The sequence below is a fragment of the Mycteria americana genome, chromosome 5 (genome assembly GCF_035582795.1).
Source record: "Mycteria americana isolate JAX WOST 10 ecotype Jacksonville Zoo and Gardens chromosome 5, USCA_MyAme_1.0, whole genome shotgun sequence".
NCBI lineage: Eukaryota > Metazoa > Chordata > Aves > Ciconiiformes > Ciconiidae > Mycteria > Mycteria americana.
The window spans coordinates 9542880-9562676 of record NC_134369.1 but is presented as its reverse complement, the minus strand read 5'-3'; the positions used below and the strand labels follow the sequence as shown (position 1 = coordinate 9562676).

The following is a 19797-nucleotide window of genomic DNA, read 5'->3' as shown; positions in this document are numbered from 1 at the left end:
CAGTTGGACAGAGCACACATCAGTACAGCGACACAAAACTGCTGTTCTTCCCACAGGACTTGCACATTAAGTTTCCAACAGCGCACACAAAAATAACTCAGCAAGCCCACCGAGTCTGACGCGTGATGCAAAAATTTGTAAATCAGGGTCTACTGTACCAAGAGAGCACAGCTCAGGAGGTGTATAAAAGTGATTTCTATGCATTGAGAATTATCTAGCAGTAAGTAACATTTGAGTGAAAAGTGTCCCCAAATGCATGAAAAATCATAATCACTTTTCCAATAGGACCAACAAGAACTTAGTTATCAAGCAGTTACTGAGTTGCCAAGACAGCATGCCTAGATCATATTCAAATTCCTTCTGCAACAGAAATGTTACAGTAAATATGAATTCTTAGCCTTTTTTTTAACTCTGACTTAACTGTAAAAAAATAAAGACATCTAATCCAACATCCTTCTCTTGATTTATCTTTGAATGCTACAGTCTTCAGTTCATTCACTCTAGCTATACCCAGTAGCAACTTTCAAACATATACTTAATGAGGTATATACACACACATATATATACATACACATCTCAGCAGGTATATGTTTGAAAGTTTATATATATATACACACACACACAGAGAATGAGAACTCTTCAAAGTCCTTATTTTTATCTTTTTTAGAATACAAATTCCTTACTTAAAACTGTGTTTTAAATAATATTTTGGTTTTATATAACCAGTGTTTTTCTTTCATTGTAAGCAACACCATGAAGATAGCACTGGTTGCTTACTGAAAATAGCTGTATAAATTAAACATGGCATATATAGACCAATAAAGAAAGAAGGGAGGGAAAATAGGTGTTTACCACTTCTTTTCACACTTCTAAAGACATGGAGGAAGTAGCGTTTCCTACAGGCAAAAATCAGTACATTAGAACTGCATACTCTCTCACAGAAGGCTCAGCCTTTTGCCCCCGAACAAATCAATAACTGTAATAACCTATATTATAATGTTTCCCAAAGCCACTAGCGCACGAAATTTTTCCCTCTCCCCTATGCAGAGGAACTTACTGATTTAACTATACAGAAAGATGTGCAAAAGGAAAGGCAAGATTACATGCAGCATATGACCCCGCTAGCTAGAGCATAATACTGATAAATGTAGGTCAGGTTTTCCTCTGTTGTGTTCCCTTCCATGTTTAATAATCCTTCTATTTGTAGAATAAATAAACTTTTAACATTCACTCTTGTTTTAATCTTTAAAACAAAAGTTTATACATCTCTTCAACTGAGTTTTAAAAACACATTTATTCTCAAAGAGCACTTGTTGCAAAGAGCTCCCAAAATATTTCTTAAGGAAAACTCCCACGACGTCCTCGTGCAGGGCTCAGAGCTGTCACAGTCAAAGGAGTAAGTTAGCCTATAGCATCATTTCAAAAGCCATAAAGAAAAGGTATTAAAAAAACATTCAGAATCTCATGAAAGCAATCTATTCCTATTAGGCTGAATACCAATTAATTTCTTTAATCACAAAATAAGTTGATATTAATAGATAAGGAAAGAGGAGACAAAGAGCTTTTTTCCCCTCTTAGGAACAAAGCCTGTTCCTTCCAAAGGGCTTCACAAGTAAGATCCCAAACACCAAAATTCCCATGTTCAGCAGATTCAAGTGCTGAAGAATAAAGATCTTGTGAGGACCTCCTCTACCCCTATAAATAGTTTAAATCTTCAAAAACAAGCTGTGGAAAAAACTTCTCAACTAGAACAGACAGATTTTAGACAAGCAAGCAATTCTAAGTATTAAAAAAAAAAAAAAAAGAAAACAGAATAATTGGAAGGAAAAGGGTAGGAAATAGCAGATGACCGAAGTTTCTAGGAAAACACAGGAAGGAAGAGGTTTACAAGGCAATGATGCACACTAACAGCTTTTCAGTCAAAGAGGCAGAAAGACATCTTACAAGAAACAAATAAAAAGCCTTCTGGAAATTGTGCAAGTTCCACCAATTGTTGTGTACCAATACAGGCAAAGCCTGCACCATACGGGAGAGGGGGAAAAGAAGGAGTACATTTTACTCAAACTAGTGGCATAAGATAAAGGTTAGCACACCATTTTTTGTAAACCACTGACAAAGGACCAAAACAAAGTCGTAAACCACATAGACTGGGGAAACAAGAGAGAAGAAATGTGTTTTTGTATCTACATATGAAAAAGTAAATTACTTTTCAAAAGTAAATTACTATGGTTTCAGACAAAATTGTGCATATAGATAATTTTTATGAATACCTGATGCTAGTGATTACTCTTATCTTCCAGAGGGAGCTTAAATCCCCAGCAAAAAAAAAAAAAAAACTTTCCTTGCTTCCCTTACAATAAACTTTGTATTGATTATCAGGATTGAAGTTTGCTTTCCCTCTGCGCTTTTGCATTTATATGACAACCTTCTCATTCAGACCTTGAGCCTACGCTAGCTCCTTTCTGTGGGTAGGCACTCGTTTCAGTTGATACCAGCACGATCAGAGAAAGGTTCAGATGTCAATTCACATCCAAAGACCCTAGGGAGCCAGCCTGGAGGGATTTGGTCACACTAATAAAAGCAGCAAATATCTTTGCAATGAAGACACTCCAGCCCCACACAAAGCACAGCTGCACCAGTTATCGCAATCCCAGCTGAAGCTGTTCTACTGCCAGTTTTCCTGCCCAGGGACTGGTTTTGCTATCTCACTGTATCATGCTTCAAGACAAGGTGAGCACAAGGTGAGGAGACCCACTTCCATCTCACGGTTCACCTTCTACCCAAGAGTCAAGTAAAACTAAAGCAAAACTCCTAAAACAACCCAAAGCAAGTTTTCTCAGGTACTGGACGCCACTTGCCCCAAGGCAAGGCAACAGCCAAGCTTCAGCTTTGTGATAAAAATCTTGTCTCACTCAGCAATTTAAGTTCTTGCCAATCTCATGCCTTGGACGTTAAGTGTCCCAGTCACATAAAAACAGCTGCAGGCCAATACAGTGTAGTAATCTAAAGGCGCACGGCCTCCAGTACAGAGGAGGATAAGAAATGCTCAGGTTGGTGGATTACAGAGAGTGGTTTCCGACAGGAATGGAAAGTGGCCGTGAGCATCTCTCACCTGCAGCCACACCTTCCTCTTTTAACGAGGATGTTAATGGCACAGGTATTGGCACCTGAGCTTTCTGGTCCCTACATTTTCCACCATTTATTCTGAATGGGTAATTACTGTGGCACCATACATATTCAGCAAGTAATGTTTATACAAACATGAAGGGATTTTCATTTTATAATAGCCGCCTTTTTACATGAAAAGCATTAACCATATTAATTTGTAATATGCTTTAAGAGCACTAAAATAGTTTTCTAGAACTGTTAAATTATTTTAGCAAGAATGGAAAGAGTCACATGAGTTTAAGATTACTGATTTTAAAAATAGGTTTTTTCATGGGAGTGTCACTCATAACATGCAATAATTCTCTGTACATAAGAATTGAATTACTTTTTTAATATGGAGATAGTGGTTGTAGCTTTAATCATACTAAAAATATATTAAAATATTTCTTGTATCTGTTTCGTCTTTGGATATTTTACTGGGTCTTATTTTATTGCTGCATTTTGGAACTTGAACTTAACATTTTTCTAGGCTTCATCCTGTTATACGCAAATATTGTAGGGCACAATAGAACTGGAGAAAAGGCCATACTTCCAAAAAGGAATATTTTCTAGTTTTTCCTGAAAACACAAGGTGAAAAAAGACTGTACAAACAGTTTACATAATGCTGGGACTATTAAATACATAAAGTTAGTAACATAGGGAGAGATTTTGGAATTAAACTGATTCCAAGTCACTGAATAAGAAAAAAAAAATCAGAACTAAACTACTTGAATTGACTGGCTTAAAAAACACTCCAGTTATTTGGCTCTTCTTCCATTTTCAAACAAAACTGCTAAGCTAGAGATTAACCCCATTTTGTCAGAAAGCTACCCACTCTCAAAATTTAAGTGGAATATTAAGTCACTATATGAAAAAAAATAGTGACATAAGTGAAAAAATACAAAACTGTACAAAGATTATCCCCAAACTGCATCTAAAAACAAGACTCACACCAATTCTTGCCATCTTTCCCAACATTCACTGTATTGAAATAAAACAACTGAAGAATTAAGGAAAAAAAAAGAGAGACCACCTTATAGGAAATACTACGCTATCAAACAGAGTCACAGACTAAAAACCACTTTCACAATTATATGTTGTTCCTCTGCTCATCTGTCACTCAAAAGTTAGTGCCTCTGAAGAGAAACAGAGCTTCAATTCCTCTGGAAATCTGTAAAAGAGATAGATGCTCTAAATTAAAACAGTCTATAGAGGGAGGCAGGGGAAGCCAAGAACAGGTAACAGGATTTTCCAGCCTTTATGCTTCATTATAGGTTATTTCAGGTCAAATAGAGGGTGTTCACTGCCTGTAGAAGTCAGAAAAGGTAACCCATTACTAATCCATTTTATAGCGCTAGCTATTGAAAGTTGCTTTAAATATAGTTAACATTGTTATTTAAGGTATACTGCATGCTCATCAGTCACCTCTAACACGCTCAGTGCTCATTCTTGCTAATCGCTTTGTATTTGGTTTCACGCACAACCCAACCAGAGTTCGGAAATACAGTTTCAGGTACGCAGAGATCTCTCTCATACTTCACCCGAAGAATGAATTTTTCTTCCAAGACCTGGATTGAAAAAGTAATACATATTTCCACAACATCTCCAATTTTCAGTCAAGAGATAAGCAAGTAAAAAGAATATTTCAGTGACTTAGGAACAGAGACATTAACTTAGTAAAAGTCCCCCAGCATCAACTCTTACTTCCCTTATTTTCAAAGGCAATAAAATTTAATAGTTAGACCAGCTGAAAATAAGTATTTGACCAGCTCTGAGTTTACATAACCCATCTACAGGAGCTTCATTGTTTCAGTGGAGTGCTAAGGATGTTTTCTTCAAAGTAATCCTATGCCCAGACTTCTGAGATTCTCCTGTAACTGCACTATAATGTCATCAGGGAATTGAAGAAACACAGAAAACACAAAAAGGTACAATCAAGCTTTTTCAAAGTATGAAAGGTGGATACTATTTCACAAAATTCAACAGCGAACACGTAACTGAGGAGCACTGGTATCACCACGAGGACATCCTACTTCCATGTTTCTTCTTCCCTCGATCAGGTATCACCAGTTGATTCTCAGGCCTGCTCTATCCGATTCATACTCCTGTTAGTCAATGGAGCAGTTTACCTCAGCTGTAATGCTTCTGCATAGGGAATAAAATAATTATATATTCCGTAAAGCTAAGGCTTGTCTAATAAAAAGTAATTAAAAAAAAAAAAGCATAGACGTTCTGTGCTTTTTTCCACAAAGTTCTGTGCAGAAAGCGATACTGCCTACAGTAACTATTCTGTATGTGCACAGCAGTCAGATGCCACAGTACCTTACAGTCCTCACACTGCAATAGCGAAATTTAGCTCAAATAAAAGCAGTTTTCCTTCTGTATTTAACATTCCTCTGAAACACATGTTCAGCCTCAAATGACAGCATTGTGCCCGTTACCAATGCTTTTCTCCCCACACGCACGAAAGCCAACTACGAAATTCCTGTTTCAAAATGCACCGTTTTGTCAAAAGGATCTTTGTTGCTATAATCAGCATACTGGCAGAATGGAAAATACAAGAAAGAGGCTATACTGTTAAAGAGAAAACTATTCTAAAAACAGGAAGAGTGCAATCCCTTAAAATAGTACAGAGAGGTACATGCCTAAACACACAAGCTTGGGGAAGCCTGATATTCCTACAAGTTTAGGTTGGGATTTTCATGAGAATTAAGCATAGTTAATTCTGTTCTACCCAGGAGCTGGTAAGCTAACACTCTGCCTGTGAAAGTCCTGCTCAGCCTCCCATCCCCTTTAAGGGACACAATTAATCAACAGATGCTTTTTGAAAAATCGCCTCCAAAACATTTGTTTTGAAGCAACTGCTGTAAATTGAAGCACACAACAAGAAAAGCAGCACACACAAATTCTAATATTTCTGCAAGTTGCATCAATTTCTCTGAGTTGAAAGCTCACTCTTCCTCCCCACACCCTGTCTTTGTCTCTGGCATCTCGTTATGCAGGAGCCAGTCTCATTTCCCTGTTTCTGTAGGTAGTTGCTTGAAAGATAGGAGGGAGGAAACATGCAAACACAAAAAACCTCAAACAAAGAAAAATCACAGGCAGCGGCAGAGACCCCAGGTCAGGGACAGCTTCCTGAGCAATTTTTAAATGAAACTTTATTCCAGCTGATGGAATCTCTCTGATTACAAAGTGTCCTCAAACCCAGAGAGCCACACACCACCACCACAACCCAAATTAGAGCACCTAGCCAAACATATCTGTGAAAAAATAATTTTCAAGCACAAGCAATGCCACACCCTGAGCAAGCAGCAGAACTCGCACTACAACAGAAGTCCCCAGTAATAAGCACATTAAATGAAAACTCTAATTCCTGTTTTACATGATTATAAACATCATCTCACTGTGCGTTACCATAAATGGTTTGTGGCAGCATAGATAAAGCAGTCACCACTGTTATATCAGTATCAGTTTTCTCCCAGTAAGTCCATGTTAACACGTTGCTCTATTTATTTGCGATCTCACCATGCCACTTCGTAATACAGTCTTGACCTATTTTCCAGATGCTTAATTAATCTCTTTGCTGGCTGCCACACTTATTAGACAGTTACTGTGTGAATTTTAAAACTTAGCTTATAGAAACCTTTAGCAAATTAACTCTGTTACGGAATTATTGTTATGTCAGAAAGTAAGTCCTCAGCTCCAGCCAAGCTTTTCTACTTTGTGTGAAATCAATCAGAGCATAAAGTTTTTGCAAATGATGTAATGGGAGGTAATACTGGGGTGAAAAAAATAATCACAGAAAATATGCATTGTTATCAACAACTGTGGCTTTACTTAATATAATTGTCTCTCGTGTTAATACCACATTTTCCCCACAGTTTAAAGATTCTAAAGTAACTGAAATAAACAAGGTTATACGCAAGCAGGAAGATGCAAAAACATCAGAGAGCCACTTAGTTTCTGGGAAGGCAAGCCTGGGAGTCTCAAAACAACTTACCAAGTTAACAAAAAAGGAAACCATCACAGTTTCTGGCACTGACATTTTAAGTCAGATGCAACAGCTAGTAACAAAAGTGTAGCCTTAAAAGAAAGATATTTATATATATATAAGCACGCAGTACCGACAATTGAGGGCTTCGTGTAAATAAAAAAAAAAAAGAAAAATCAGTATTTCCTACAGTGCTAAACACATGCAAATGCCTCTGCCAGTTTTATAGTTGATGCCACGATGAATCAAGAACCAGAACAAACCCAGCACAATCCCTGCTGCAATCATTACGTTAGAGCCATCAGCAATAACCCCCTCTGTTTTTCCAGAGCTAGTTCTTGGGAACTGACCAAATTTTAAAGCGTCTACTTCCTTTCCAGTTGTTTTTATTTATACCGGCCCCTCAGCACCATTTGCTCCTCCCGCCCCAGCGCCAACTTTCCCCACAGCGCAGGGGCGGGGGTCCCGCGGGTCCCTTCTCAGGGGCCAGGGGGACGAGGGACGGCGGTCGGGTCCCGCCGGGGCTACGAGGAGCCACCGAGGCGGCGGCAGCCGAGAGCGGGACCCGTAACGGGAGGAGCCGCCGCCGCGCCCGGGCGCCGCCCGCGGGACCCCCCGCGCGGCGCGGGGGAAGCGGCCGCCGCCGGCCGGGCGGCCCGAGCGCACCATACAAGGAGGCGGCCGCGGCGCGCCCGGGAGGGGAGCGGGGCACCGCCGGAGCCCGCCTGGCCCCGCCGCCGCCCCGCGGCCAGTAACGGGCGAGGCGAGCGACCACGCCTCCCCCCGCCGGGCGGCGGCAGCCCCGCCGGCAGCCCGGGCCGCGCCGGCAGGCTCGGGCACTTCCCCGCGCCGGGGAAGGGGAAACTCCGAGGACGCGGCGGAGCAGGCGCCGTCGAGGGCGACGGGAAGGAGAAACGGCGCCGCCCGCTCCCCGCCGCCGGGCTCCGGCAAGGGCAGCAGCGCGCCGCGCCTGCAGGGCGGGCAGCAGCAGCCGCCGCCGCCGCGCCACGGGGCAGGGGGGTAAAGTCAGCCCCGGCCCCTCGCCTCGGAGCCCCCCGCGGGAAGGAGGCGAAAGCCGCCGGCGGGTAGAGGCAGCGCCCCTCTCCGCCCGCCGGGGACGGCCCCGCTCCTCTCCCGGCCGCTCACCTTCACGGATCGGGCCGCGCTGGCGTCCGAGCTGGAGCTGCCGCCGCCGCCCTGGGCATGTTCCGGGAGCGCCACGGGGAAGCGCCGCTCCGGCCGGGCTCAGCCCCTCACCCCCGCCGCTCCTGCTGCCGCCGCCGGCTCGGCCGCTGCCATCTTGTCCTGGCGGCTAGGAGGGAAGAGCCCCAGCTCAGCCCGCTCGGCAGCCCGGGCCTCCGCCTCATCTTCCCGGGGAGGGACCCAGCCCGCCCCCGGCCGCCTCCTCCTCCGCCGCCTCCGCCTCCTCCCGCCTCCGCCGCTGCCCTGCCCGCGGCGGCCTAGCGGCGCCCGCCGCCGCCCATCGCCCCGGAGCGGCGGGACGAGGCCCCGCCGAGCGCTGCGGAGGGGGCCTGCGGGCCGCGCCGCACCGAGGCCCCGCTCCGGCGTGCCCCGGCCCCGCGCCCAACCAGCGGGGCCCAGCCTGCGGAGCCCTCCCGCCGCCCGCCCGCTCGGCTCCGCCGCCCGGCCCGGCCCCGCGCCTCGGCGGTAGCGGCAGCGCCCCCGCCCGGCCCCGCCGTGCGACGCCCGCCGCAGCCGGGAGCCGCCCCGCGCCGCCGCCCTCCGCTGCCTCCCCCCGGCCCTGCGAGGGCTCCCCTCCCTCCCCGAGCGCGGCGAGCCCGCAGCCGCCCCGAGCCCTCTCTCAGCCCCTAAGCGCATAAACAAAACTCCCCCGCTGGTCACAGCCCCCTGGCCCAGACGAAGCTGGGCGCCGGCGCTGTAAGTACCGCCCGGCGCTTACCCTGCCCTACCTCAGGCGAGGCAGGTGTGCGGCCGTCATCTCCCCTAGCAGGAGCTCAGCGGCGGAGCCGAGGCACGACCCTCTCTCTGCCTCTTCACCGGCAGCTGACGGTCCCCCCGGGAAGCCGTGTGAGGACAACGTAAGATGCTCCTACGGCTAACTCTCCTCTGCCCGCCCCGGTCTGTCACTACCTGGAGGAAGGCAACCTCCTGCTTTCGGAGAGCTCCCTGAGGAGCACCTGCAAAACCTCTAACAGCCCTCCAGTGACGGCAATCCTAATCATCAAACACCAACTGGTGAGCTCTTCTTCCCCATCTCATTAGCTGCCAACTCCCATAACAGTCACAGATACGTAACATGTACAATGAGGAAACTGGCGTCAGGGAAAAGATCTGACGCTCAAAGACCTGTGGCTTAGAAGATGACAATGTGAGAATGAACGCGTGAACTCCAAATTCGTTTAAATGAGTGCCCTTGCTTTATACGATAAAGAGCCTCCCTTGCCCAGCCCTGAAAAACAACTGTGAAGCACCAACCTTCTAGAGCTGGTCTGCCATCTCTCCCTGGCGAGCAGTCCCTGCCACGTTAGCCAGACACCATCAAACGCATCACTTGCTATGCAAGTAACAGGACGGAGCAAACGTAATGACCATTTTGTGCCCCACGTTACAGTTCAGCATTTTGCCTTGCTCAACTCTTGACAAAATAACAGGATACGCCCTCAGTAACAACATGCCCCTAATAGCATACATCACTTAAATATTAGTGGTTGGTTTGTAGGACTGGTCAACTTCTGCAAACAGCATTCTTGACCCTAAATAGTATTCAGCTGATGTGGGGTGAAAAAGGAATTACTGTTTGCCTATAAAGTAGTTAGCCCCAAGATAAATCCTTGGCTACAGCTACAACTGGACATCATGTGCTTCTCCACCTCTTGCCAAAAATAGCCAACAATTTCTTTATTTACTTGCACAACTACATGTACTCCCCTATTTTTCTCTCACTACTTGTTCCAGTATTTTCAACGTGTGTCTGCTTGATCTTAACCTTTATTTAGGTCCAATCCTTGTAATAAAGATTGTTAGGCTGCTAAGTCAGAACTCGAATAATTAATTGGAGAAGACAGAGTTATTGTACCGAAGTATGAAGACCTAACACTGCAGTTACTACTGTAACACCACCAATACTCAGGCTTGTCAGTGATGAGGCATATAATTTAGGGGTGGGGAAAAATAGGTGCATGTCAATGTTAGTAAATTACAGCTCTCAAGAGCCGCTCATCACCTCTTTTGCTTACTAATTTTATAAATATTAATCAAGCTTCTCTTCACACATCTCCTAAAAAATAATGTCCTACAGAATTATTCAGATACACATTTTATTCACTTATAATCCCTTTTAAAATAATTTAAATGTTGATAAACATTCCTGTTGATTACTTAACCATACAAACTGTAAAATTACTTCACAAAATAAAGCGTTGCATACATGTGGATTCAATCTGTAAGTCTACTTGATCCGCAAACATAAATTGGTATACGTCACCCCAAATTAAACGCTTGTGATCTACTGAAAAAAAAAAATCCTCCTTCTCAGCTACTAACTAGTCTCGACTTTTTTTTTACAGCTGTGTTTTAGGAACTATTTCTAGCAATTTTCTTATTTTTCACCATGCAACTTCCTATAGTTTGATAACCAAAACGATCCAAATATGGTTGTAAACGTGAATGATTACATTCTAAAAATAGACAAAATTATGATTCCAATGCCCCACTGACAGATTGCACAATTTTCATCAACTTTCAGAACTAGATTTTAATTTAGGTTTAGAAAAGAAGGGGGTGATTTTGGGCCAATTAACCCCTCCTGTTATACTGGTCTCTCTTTGGAGTTTTGAGTTGGTCACGTTTGCTAAATACCAGAGCCTCCCAAAACCTCTCACCGCTGTCAGTTTTGTCCTCATGTTCTAGTTTTTGTCCATTAGATCAAGCTAGACTTCCACTCAGCCTACAACGGGAGGATCATCAGCGTGTAACCAAACTCTCAAATCTCTTCAAAACTCCTTCAGTTGCTTTTGTGGAGCATAGCATCTCTCTGAAGATCTAATATTTGTCCTTACTTGGGAGCAGTCTCAATTAAAGGCTTCCTTGTGCTCAGTGCAAATTTCATCATACTTAGGACTAAAGCGCACAAACGACGTGCCATTGCAAGCTGAAGCGCTGAATCTCCTCCTTCAGTCGACTACTCGTAAGGCTTACTTTGGCCACAGAAGAGTTTTTAACTGCTCACAACATGCAGTAAGTCTACATAAGATGTATCAGCGACTTTTAAACACTCTGATGAACATTTCTATCAGAGGTTAAATACAACTGTGTCTGAGAAGCCCTCGCATGATTTTTTTGTCATCTGAAAAACAGTAAACACTTCCTTGTCCTAATTTTCTCTTGGCAGGTACAGTTGTGCTGGTAGGTGACTGAGGGGTTAACATGGAAACTCCTGTTACACCTGTAAGTAATGTGGACTGCTGATACCATTTGGAGGGGAGTGTTTTGTTTCAAAGTACTTAAGTAACTCAGTGGAAGGAGGCCCACGTCATTTAGATTCATTTATAAACTTCAGTGTTGAAACACACACCTCCATGGGCTCTTTGTTCCTCCTTGTTTCTACACCTTTGCAGAGGATACGAAGTAGTTAGGTATAAGTTCTCAGAGTGGAAAGAAGAAACAGAAGTTATAGAAGAAGATATTTCCAATAGACATAATCTATTATGCACCAAAAAGAGATGATCTGAGGACAAATGCAGGATAGAAGCTTTTGGCAGCAGACCTACCAGTGATATTTTGTGCTATTTTTGTTATCACAATCCCAAGGGTAGACACAGACAGAAAATGCTTTGACTAGAACAATTTGTTTTACTCATCAAACTGCTATAACCTATATCATCAAAACACTTTTTATGGCCAGCATGAGTTGTTTATATCAGCTTATGAGTTGTTTATATCAGCTGGACTCTCAATTTTTGCACAAACTTGAGTCCCGAACAAGGCTGTGCTATTAGAGCTGCCAAGAGGAGCAAAACCACAAAGATAAGGATGGGAGAAGGCAAGACCATAGGCTGTAATTCCATCCACCAAGCCCTTCACTCAGTTGCTAATAACATAGGATGCAATTGCATGAAACAGCAAGCTACACTCACAGTTCATCGCTGTGAAAAGGCAGAGAACTGGTCTCTTACAATTTTCTTGATCTGCTCTCCACACATCCAGTTAAATTCTCCCGGTGATAACTCTCCATTGCTGGTGTTGAGCCCCCCATTTAGCAGATTCACCCAGCAAAAAAGGGTTTTCTTGAGTTGCAACAGCTCAGGAAAACACTCAATGAATGGCAGAGCTAACACAAAGAGGAAAGCAGAGTTTTCCCTTGTCAGTAGGCAAAGCTGTGCAGACTTCAGTTTAGTTTTCCTGGTAGAAATTACGAAATCCAAACAACACAGAAGTGTGCTGGTTGGCAAGGCGTTGTTGTGACCGCTGAAGGTATCCAGGCTGTAGTCACCTAACCTGAAGAGTACAAGCAGCAAGTACAGATCAACACAAGGAGGGCGGAATAAGGGAAGGTTCCACTTCAATTTTTTTTTTTTCTTTTAAACTTTCAGGCCATAGTCGTTAGTCTTTCCCACAGTATTTAGCAATATCCGTTAAGCAGGGAATTAATTCGTGGTAGGATTTCAAATTATAGTATTACTTTATGGTTTTTCACATTGGCTGAAATATTTTATATTTATAATATTTATCCTCCCGAAACAGAGGTAAGACTGGACAAAGTTAACTAATTTTTATCCTCGTAATTCCTCATCTAAAGTTTTTTTTTAAACTGATGTAACTGTCACTGAAGTATGACTTGTATTATGAGAAACAAGCATTCAATGTGATGCATTTGGATTAAAACTTTTCAAGATCCAAATTCCTGCTGAAACCTGTAAAGGGATCAGAGTTATACTGATAAAAAGTGCCTTTTTACAACATAAAAACTTAAATTTACACTTTCCACTGATTACCATCATATTCAGATAAACATAGTTCAAAATTCCCCAGATCCCCTCCCTATAGATTTGTTTGCTAGACATATCCAAAATCCAACCTTCTGTTGCTGGGTGTAAATGGAAAATGACTTTCAAATTTAAAGCAAACATACACTTTGCTCTCTTTGCAACAACTGGAAGGTCAGTTGAGAAGCACTGTATTTCCTCAGTTAAAAAACTCACACAGGTTTCTCTATGCGGTTTACAGTATTTAAGTCATTTGCAAAAAATAAGCATAGATATTCAAACACAAATTTCAGCTTTTACTTCCACTTCATTTTGTTGCATCAAAATACTACTTTCTGTACTAAAACAGCTTTAATACAGGACTACAAAAAAGGGGGGGTGGGGGGAGGCATTTTGTTTATTGCTTGCTGTCTAACTTGCAAGATAAACAGCCTGGCTCCTCCATAAGATTTAAAAGCTGCCAAGGACAGAAGACACCTTCCGTGGGCTAGTGGTGGTTTCTGGGGCTTTGTGCAAGGGGCATGCTCGTGCCAATGTTCGTATCATGAAGACATCGCCATTCCTTGTGGACCTCCTAAGGTATGCGTGAGGAGCGATCCACTTCTGTGGCTCTTCCAAAGAAGAAAACCAGACCGAAAACTTTCTTCCGCTTGCCTGCCTTTTTGCTCGTTTCTTCCTCAGCCCTTAAAACCCAGTTCTAAGGAACCTCACACACCATGCTCACATTGCTATTTCAAATTCTACCAAGTATTAATGGTAGCTCTTAGGAAATTAACTTGTCTTGCATACAAAGATAATGACAGGGTGACTAAAATGCTAAGTCTTAGGAAATGTAAAAGGAATCTTTAAAATCTTTTTGGTTATCACGTAGATAAAAGCTGGCTGACTTGAGACGAACTGCCTCTTCTCGCTTTGTAATGAATGCTTTCCTTCAGAAAAATAATGAACAACCAATTTTGTGCAAGGACTTACAGCTCTCCAAAAAAATTGTAAGTGCTCACCAAAGAAAAAAAACAGCCTTGAAGAATTGTTAGGTTATGTTTCTTCATTGAAAAATTAAAACAAGCTGCAGGAAACCTCTGATGTTTCCTCCAATGCAACCCAATAGACGCACATTTGAAGAGCTCGTGCTGAGGACCTGCTATCCATACTAAATGAATACCAACATCCCCTGATGGTTAGACCACATCTTCTGGTTTAGTTTCACCCAAAAAGAATAAAATTTGCTCATTCCAAGGTTGCTCTGCGATGCAACCAAAGCATCGTAAATTAGGATTCACAGAGGAACTCTTCAGAAATGCGCACCTCATCCAAACGAAAACACTAATCCCCTTATTTTTCACACCACAGGCAGTATGACTACACTACAGAAGAGTAACATTTATGTATCAAGCAGCAGAAAAAGCACAGAAGTGGAAAAATATCAAGGTTTATCTTGACGTTACATAAATAATTACTAATTCAATTTAAAATTTGCAGAACTTTTTTTTTTAATAATTGTTTGTTTTCAACCTTATTGTTCTTTTAAGTGCCACAGTTGTTGAAAAAACCAACTGGGACAACTGTATTTTAAAAAAATGGCACCCTGCCAATTGTCACAGTTTATTTTGTTCAGGGATACTGTGAAATGCTTATTTCTCTGCTTGTGCTCGTATTACATCAATAGGTGAAGATTTGACAGATGCCTCATCACTGTGTCTTAAACTATGCTAAGTTCTTGTTCATATTTACAGAGGACCATAAAGAGTTAGAGTAATGCAATATTCTACAGGGTAGTTTGAACGTCTTTACTGGATCATGTAAATGATAATGTATCATGGTATTGTATTTTTCAGTCTATATTTTCATTTTCACTCTGTTTTTCCTCTTTGTAAAAGCCACAGCAGTAGATCATTCCTCATGCATACACCTTAGGAGATCCACAAGGAAAGGGTATATCTTCATGAAATGTATTATGATAATATAAATTTGTAGTTTGACACTGTAAATTTTCTTGCAAGAGTCTTTCTAACCAGCTATTTTCATGTAGTTATTAGCCTTTGTGGTGTCTGAGTGTCTTTCACAGAAGTATATTTAATATTCACATTTTTCTTCTCTGTCTCCAGCAGGAAAATCATTTGAAGTGATTGTTAGGATTAACAAATGTTAAATGTGTACAAAAATCCAGTGTGTTTCTATTTTTGAGGCACTTGGCAAGGACAAATATAATATTTTACAATATCAGAATACTACTGAAACTGTGAGAATCTGATATAATCTGAGAAATATAATGTCCAAGACAGTCAATGAAAAATAAGAATTATAACACAGAATCACACTGACAGATTTAAAAAAAAAAAGAAAATGCAGCTTTAAAACTGCTGGCATTAAAAGCTACACTTAATTTTGGAGCCAAGTAGTAAAAATAATCCGTTACCAAATTAATGATATCAAAACACTGGATAAAAGTATTTTTACTTAACATAAAAAGTCAAAAACACATTGAAACACTTTTTCTATGGAGGAGAAAAATTACGTTTTAAAATAAAAAACTTATTTCAAACTAAAATTCCAATGATATAGTGCTAATTTGTAAAATTCTTAATAGAAAATATTGTACTTTTTACTGTTGTTTTGAAATGAGCATCATTTCTGCACCCTACACTTGAGAATATTCATAGTGCACCATCCACTAATATTACCAACCATTTCATTTTTACAGTTGAGTAATCACTTCTTTTTTTAGTGACTGATACATTGCAAGATCAAGGGTTGCAGACAGATGAACACTACCACTGTTTCAGCTGACCTCACTTTCCAAAATGCATCATTCCTACAAATAAACGTCATTAAACATAAGTGGGCAGTCAAATTACAGAATTAAAACATAATCCTGTGTTACTCAAGTGAGTAGTGGCTTATTAGCAGGTCTACTGACTCCAGGAAAACTATTTACTTGAATAAAGATTTCTGGGGTTGTGCTTTTGGGACATATTCTAAAGCCTTTTAAAGTAAATAGTCTGATTAACTGACTCCTAGTTCAGGCTGATGTTTTATTGTGGCGAAGAGAAGTAGTTTTATCTTAATGGAGAATATATCACTCTCCCCCACAAACCACAGCAGACAGGAGTGAAGCCCGGTTTAACTCTGGCAGGCACTGAATCACATCCAAGCCTATTTTAGAATTAAATGGAAGAAGACCTCATTACCTGGGTCCCTCCAACCTCACCATGAAAGCACTTGAGGACTGAGTCAGGGCTTTGCTATCAGCAGCTAGTGTCGAACGACATTAAAAACAAAAACCAAACCAAACAAAAAAACCTTTTTGTTGCACTGGTGTAAGGTCCTGTTACTAATCCGTCTGTGGCACAAACCCTTCCTGAGAAGCAGTTTTACCCGAGTGTTTTCACGTGGCTTGCAAACGTTCACCTATGCCTTCCCCTAATAGTTTAATACATCAGGAACTTATCCATATGTTTTCCTACTTTTTAAAAGCAGGTATCTTGAAGTCTTCCTTATTTCCCCCCATGAGACATCATTAATGAAATACCAGTTAAAAATATCTTCTAAAGATTTAAATTACACATTAGAGACTCTCCTCCTAGAATGAACAACAGAAAGGGCACGTTTTAATTACATCAGTTATGAAAACAGATCAAACCCTTATAAGGAAAAAAACATTTCCTTCTTTAGCAAAGAACATATTTTCCTATAAATGTGTTTATTCTGAGATACAAATAGTCTAACAAAATTTTTCCAAACATTAAAAAACTAACTTGTGCTTATTTTTTCTTATTTTTCTGTTCCAAACCAGTAACAGTCCAAATCTGTTCCAAATGAAAACGTGAACGTTCAGCAGTAGTTTAATGAATCGTTTTGACCAAGTGAAATACACCACATCCACTCCTAGTAATGAGACACTTGGCAGAAAGTATCACATCACAAGAACAATAGCAGCAGACCGTCATTATGGTCCACAAAATACTGTAACCTCTGAGCAATCGCTCTTCAAACAATGGAGGGGAAGATAAGGTAACATTTCTACTTAGCTAACCACATGTGCAGTTGGTGGTGGCGGTGCTTTAGCCTGTCACATTTTAAGTTTATAAACATTTTGATCATAGGAAAAGGTTTATAAATATTTTCATTTGCTCTTCTTTTTAAAACATACTGTTGTTAGTAAGACTTCAAGCTTATGTTGTTTTCTGACTTAGGTTACAGAGACTTTTGATTAAGCAACAAATGTTTTAGTGTAAAATACACTAAAATATCATCACAGCATCAGTTTTTGAAGATGACATGTCTACCCATGTAACATTTTAATTAGATTTGGGGTGAAGGCAGACAAGAAATCGGTTTGGTTTTGTGGCTTTATTATCTTTTGATATAATTACCACTCTCTGTTATTGGAATAGAGAGTACAACCCTACATATATACGGTATGATGTTTAAAAGAAGATGACAAAGCAGCAGTGGAAAGAAAGATGGCAAATCTTTAAATAAAAACTTGGTCATAGACATGACGTCATGCTCAACACTAAAACGAATGGCGATGAGATAAAACAGGTGAGAAAATGAAGGGACAAAGACTGCAAAGCATCAAACATTATTGCTACAGCAGGAAGACTGAGCTTTGCTAGATCATGATGAGATTTTACTGAATGTGTACATGCAAAAGTTTTAACAGTATCTTCAGAGTTTTGCAACAACAATGAAATGATCCTGCTGTAGCTTCTCTTGGAGGGGATCACAAGTAATGGAAGAATTGCCACAGGACACAGAGGCACAAGAAAAGGCCTACAGCATCAGTCTCGGATGCTATTTAAAACACTGAAAGTCTCAAGAAAACAGAAAATTGGAGATCCTTCTACAAATATGTTATTTTTGTCAGCACTGTACTTGTGACTTAGAAAACACAATTTCTACAGTTCTAATACATGCACTGAACCTCAAGACCATTTTCAGGTTTTTAATTTTTTTTTTAAAATACAAGCTGCATCTCTTTTAGAGTAAGATAATCAACTGGCATGTGTTACATAAAGAGTACATCTGCCAGGGATTAAAGTACTTCCATTCATACATCTTGTGCCATATTTTAAAAAGGAAAAGGTATACAGCTATTCTAGACAAATACAATTTAATAAGTGTAAATTAATTTATCCTTTTCCTACTTCAATGACAAAAAGCACCTCTGTAGACATAATTATTTTTCTATATGCATTTTGTAAAATAATTTTAAAATAAAAAATACAAATCTGAGAGTAGCCAAATCTTTTAATTAAAAATATGCTTTGTCACCCAATTGAATTTATTATTCAATTTCATAAATGTTAAACACTGTAATCTATAGTTGTTATTCTGGATAATACCTCAAAATGTGTTAAAGTGTATCTTGGGAGGAAATACATCGCCTATCACTCACGTTTCACAAAAATACCTAAAAGCAGCTCAAGGTCATAGCTAAAAGGGCAAGTGTTAGGGCACAGACTGAAATACCCCAAAATTAAGGCATGAAAAAGAGCAGAAAAAAGCACTACTTAATCAACAGGTATGGACTTTTCAACCAACCTGTCTATAGAGTGAAAACAACAGTTTCATTCATTGAACGTGTTTTAAGGTATTTATTTTTGAGCCGTAAGTACTTAGTGTACACATGTATAGCCAGTTTTATACCTGTTTTTTAAGCAGAGATTACGAAACAGGGAAAGGACATGCACAGGTCTTGGGAAGTGGCATCCCGGACTGTGGAAGTGGAGTCATTACTTGGAGAGAAATCCTGCGGGTTTGCCCATGGACAGGGGTCCCAGGCAGAGGGAAGGTCTGTGCTCAGCACGGTCTCCATGGCAACAGCGGTGGGCATCACACACAGGGTACCACATCCTACACTACAGTCAGCATGCAAAAAAGCCGTCCTGTTATTAGTTTTGCTTTCCTCCCTATACCTCATCGAGTTTCCTTTTATACACAGTTTTCCTCTTTGTAGTTGTTAATCACATAGTATGGTTATTATCATCACCAGCACTATTAGTCATTAATCATAATATATGCAGGAACAGGCCAGGGGGATCAGCAGCATCAGGGCTGGGCATAAACTTTCTAACATCTGGCTGTAGAAAGGAAGCTAATGGACAGTTATGCACAACACAAGCAATGCTGGCTAAATGAATTCCTGGTGCAAATCCATTATGGTCAGTAAAATTATTTCTAGGATGAATATGGCTCCGGATGCTTATTGATTACTGAAGAAAATTTGCACACTGAATATTTTATTTATCAAGTTTCTTATGTATACAGCTATTAAGATCAATGCTGGAATAATAGTAAGAGTTCCATTTTCATTCAAATATCTCCTGGTGCTTTGTGTGTTATAACTACTACATAAAACTCAATCAAAATCACATAATGCTTAAATTAAATTATTAATTAACAGGAGTTAGTGGAAATACACAGAATATTAGTGTTAATTTTAATAGACATAGAGACAGTAATATGAGCAGAGTAGCCCAAATTATGGACCAGAATTTCATGGTCAGGAGTCACCTAAAATATAAAACAAAATGATGGCTTCTGAATTAAATCTTACAGAGCTTGCTATCTAAGTATCAGACAAGAGACAACAGATGGATTCAGATAGAAAAAGGGGGTATACATGGAAAAACGAAACAATGTTGGCCAGCACTATAGGCAGAGTCGTATCAGTGCACCAGCTGCCT

The 19797-nt window shown here is 40.9% G+C and overlaps 1 protein-coding gene across 2 annotated transcripts in view; it reads right to left on the bottom strand.

The window, feature by feature from the left end:
• Window positions 1–19797, bottom strand: part of HIPK3 (homeodomain interacting protein kinase 3) — a 116814-nt gene that overhangs the window by 71538 nt on the left and 25479 nt on the right. Inside the window, exon 1 of one of the 2 annotated variants that reach the window (XM_075502074.1) lies at window positions 8286–8522. The exons of the other annotated variant lie outside the window; for it this stretch is intronic. The gene's annotated coding sequence lies outside the window, so the exon portion shown is untranslated. Of the gene's footprint in view, window positions 1–8285; window positions 8523–19797 lie in introns of those variants that run through there. 2 annotated transcript variants of the gene reach the window in all.